Raw genomic sequence first — 4,463 nt, 5'->3', positions numbered from 1 at the left:
TCCTATCTGTGGTGTTTATGAAAGAGCATTGTGTGAAATGCTGTGTTTGTAGAGTTTTGTAAGGTTTATTTGCCGTGTTAAACTGTTTCCTTTTCAGCTTCTGAACTTGAACTTATGCCATATTCCCTTACTTCTGCTCCCTCTGAGAAAACAGAGCTTCAAGGGCCACAAGCAAACAGCTTGGATTCCATTCTAAGCCCCCATGTCTAGTCAATGGAAAAATTAGATATCCCCTAAGGGCAGTTTGTAGGGTCCAAAAAAAGGAGCAGGCTGGGGACAGCTATTAGGAAACAGCACATGCAGGAACTTCATTGGAATTTTGGCCGCAGTGCTCGTCCCTTACTGCTGATGCTCTGAGAAATGTGCTCTGAGGTGGTAGGAGTGTGGTCAGCCATTGGTGTTTATCAAATCTTTATCAGGGAAAGTGTCCTCTGGTGCAGTAAAAACCACTACTCTTTCTTGCAAACACTGTATTTTTCCTCAAAATGTGAAGCTTAGCCCTTTAGGAGGTGTGATAGGTGGGTTTAGTTCTCAATACACTGCAATGCAAAGCTCAATTATCTACCTAAAAGCTATTATACAATTAGCAGTACCCTTATGAAGGAAAAATAAAACAGTTTAGTTCACAAAAATGCAGTTTGGGTAGCAGTCCACAAAAGTGGTTTGGAAATGTTAAAGACTATATGGTAAGAATGAAGAATCCAGTATAGCTGCAAGCTGGATGATGTGCAGCGGATGGTTACTGTCCTCACAGCATTGTACTGCAGCTGTGCAGTGCAGAATGTGGACTAAGTTGAATTGGGTACTAAAATGAAGGTTCTTCTCTCCCTGATTATCTAAAAATGTATATTTGAAAGTAAAGTTCATTGGCAAGTTTATTAACACATAGCATGTCTCTAGAATTTACATGTTCCTGTTTATGATAGACTGAATAAATAGCAATTTGTTCAATACAACTAACGAGAGAACTGAATTGTATATATTTTGATGTAGGTACATAACCTCGCTGCCTCAAATGCACAGGACTTCTTAAGTGAGTATATGTCAAAAGCCCATAAACATTTACCAGTGGAAAGTTAAATGAGAATGCATTATTTCTCCAGGTTAATGTCATGGATATGCCAAATGAAAGAGCTGCTCGACTTGGGAGTCTCTTTTCCTTTTTTTTTTTTTTGTGCATTAAGGTTAAAAATGCAAAAGGCCCAAGTGTGTTCTTGACCAAAATTGACACACTTGGGTAAAGCGTTCTTCTCTTGGTGTGGCCAGCAGGTTGGGACAGGGTTTATTTGGAAGTCTGTTAGTCCTGTCTTGTACCCCTTTCAAACTGCAAATGGCAGCCTTTGACTATTATAAATAGACTTCTACTATAAATATTATTTTTTATTTATTATCTTATAATCTTCTATTACAAATAGACTTCTGGCTTGCAATGAAGTAGAGGTCTGCATGTGCAAAGCATGAGGTTCAAACGCTAATCTCAAACCCAACGATTTAAAAAAAAAAAATAGAAGAAAGGCCAAATGTTCTTTGGACTAAGGGGGGAACACAGTAGGATAGAGTGGCCTAAAGTGGCACAAACCCCAGAGCACTTTAATGTACAAATTTTCTGGCAGATAACATCCTCTGCTTCAAGAGGCATTGTCTTGAGGAAATGAGTAGCTCAGTATTTACACACAGAGCTGTTAATTAAAAGGGGATTGAAGGACATTTCCATTACATGATTTTCCTCTTAAGCTTCAATTACAGCTTTTGTTTTAAAAGGATAATTTCTGAAAAGGATCATAATTCATTGTCCAGGAAAGTACACAGGTTTCACTGGTAAATGTTTAAACAAGAGTAATGCAAAGCTATTAGCTAAGACTTACTGAGGTGGAAGTCCATCTGGAATAATTAATTATATACAGGTATTTGACATTTGTAATAGGGCAGTTTAAGTAGATATAACAAATGCAATTTTGTACACTTTTTTTGTTTTTTAGGACTCGCATCATTCAGTGTGGGCTGTTCATAGCCTGGATTTGTGGCTTTGCTTTTCTGACACAAAACACCTAAACACCCCACAAACTAAGGATTGTCACTATGTGCTTGTTATTCACTAACAGCCCTATTAGAAAGAGGCTTGAAATACAAGATGATGAATTCTAAGTGTTATTTACATCACTGAAACGATTATTTGGTTAAAGATTTTGTTTTGATACAGGCATTTAATGGGTAACCCGTTCTTGGAACTTTTCTTGCTCTCTAGTCTTTGTACCAAGGAACTGATGAGGTTGGCGAGAGCATGTGAACTTATCAGCTGTGACTAGAATCTGATATGAGGTTGCATGGGGAATTTTTCAAGCTTACAAGAAAAAACGCTTCAGAACAGAAATGAAAATGCAACTCAAGACTTTAAATCCCACTAGTGTTAGTGGCAAATAACTGCATAAAAATAGCAATTGGGCATTAACCGTCCTAGCCATATAAAGTGATTTTTTACTGTAACAAAATGTGTATCTTTGATGTGAGAAACTAGGTGTTCTCCAAGCTGTGTGAAGCTCCTGCAGATCTACTCCTAGAAAACATCTCTCTGACACAGAGTTTACTGTGGCTGTAAACAAAGGAAGAATTTTACTAGGACTTAAATTCCCGCCCTTATAAATGCTAGCCATGACTTAGGAAGTCAACATATCAATGGTGCTCATTTTTACTCCTTCAGTATTTTTATTACTGAAGAACTGCATCACTAGGAGTGGATGTTTTATGAAGTCATCCTGTTTTTTCCTGGCCTTGAAAATCAATGCTAGCATGAAGCTTTGTCAAAAAGCTATCAGTGTTGCAGTTTTATTGAAAATCTCCTCAAACTTATTTATCTGGAATGATAAAAGCTGAACAAACAAAATTCTCTCAGAACTCAGAATTTTCTTGGGTTTAAGAGGGTAGACTGATAATCAGTTTTTAACTGCAGGGCTGAGACCATGACAATTGTAAAGGAAAATCCTTTACAAGGATGTTTTTCATAGTAAATTACATACTTTACTCAGTAATTGATGAAGACCTGGTTCTGCAGCCCTAGAAGAGACCTAGATCAAGGCTTCTACTGGATATGGGCCACAGGAAGGCTTTTGGAAGTCATGAACAGCAAAATCCAGTCTGCAAGTGGAAGCACAGGTGGAGTTATATTGGTGTAAGTGGCATTTGTGGCATAGGGTTCCTTCTGGCAAGGTCTCACTGAACTTTTGACTCAATTCATGCAGATTCTCCTCTATTGCAAGCAACATAAAAAGCCCAAACCCTTATACCTAGAAAAAAAAAATTCCTCTGTTTAGCATTGCTATAAGCTGGCATACGTGCCAAGCTATCCATAAAAAATGAAAGAGCTTGGTCAGAATGTAATTTCTTCTTTCATCATACGTGGCTGGCTAGTAATGTAGAGCTGCTTTAGGGAGCTGAAGTGTAAGGAAACTACAGCAAACTTTTTAATACAATTCAGAAGTTGAAAAGACTTCAGCTACACAGTGGCATGCAAATCAGAATGCAACTGGAGGAATTATGAAGCTTCACAGAAATGTTCTGCTTCTCCAAAAGGGAAAGTCTGACAAACTTTAAACCAAAGAAACTGGTTGCATCCCAAATGTGGGCAGGGCAGGTTATTCCTTTGTCATAAACAGACATGTAAAAGGCCAAAACAGGGCATTATTAGTTTATGTTATTATTTATGTTTCTTAGTTAGACATTCACTTGCCAGTGATTAAAGAAAAGAGGTGTTAGGCTGCAGCAGTTATGGGGAAATAATACAGAAAGTAAATACAATGTGTCATTTTAGAATCCCATGTGACACATATTAGGAAAAAAATGCATTTAAGTTCTGCAGTGTGACAGTGTAATTTTTTGGTCCTAATTTGCTTTGAGTGATATTTATTGCAGAAACTTTAAAAAAGTCCACAAGGATGCTTTCATTTTTTAGAGCACTCTTGGCATCCTCATTATTAGTGGTTGGTTGTTTTTTTTTTCTTCAGTTTCTGCTTTCCAATATGATGCACTTGTAATGTTTCACTGATAGAACTAACAGTTTACCTTTTTGCTGACTTTTAACCTTCCCTGCAGGAGAAGATTATGGATCTATGGAATACTGGATCTATGGAGTGCTAGTGATCTGAGAAGCAGACCTTGAACTGCTCAGTTTTCATCAGCTGTACCAAAGGGAAAAGAGCAAAAGCTTGTTTTTACTACTAAGCTGAGTGAATATGGTGTGGAAATCTTGTAATGGCAAGGTATCAATTTGTAAAGTGATATATTTCAGAGGGGATACTAAATCTGACTGTGAATAAAAAGCTTTATAAATGGAACATTTAAGAGGCTATCTTTTACTTTTCAGCGTGGGGTTGCCTTGACATGCATCATTTCAATTTGGCAGCCCCAGCAAATGGATGGAAGCAATTCAGTATGATAATTCAGTATTGCCAAGAGGCTTCTTCTCTGTC

Source organism: Chiroxiphia lanceolata, chromosome 3 (assembly GCF_009829145.1).
Source record: "Chiroxiphia lanceolata isolate bChiLan1 chromosome 3, bChiLan1.pri, whole genome shotgun sequence".
NCBI lineage: Eukaryota > Metazoa > Chordata > Aves > Passeriformes > Pipridae > Chiroxiphia > Chiroxiphia lanceolata.
This window is presented reverse-complemented; position numbering follows the sequence as displayed.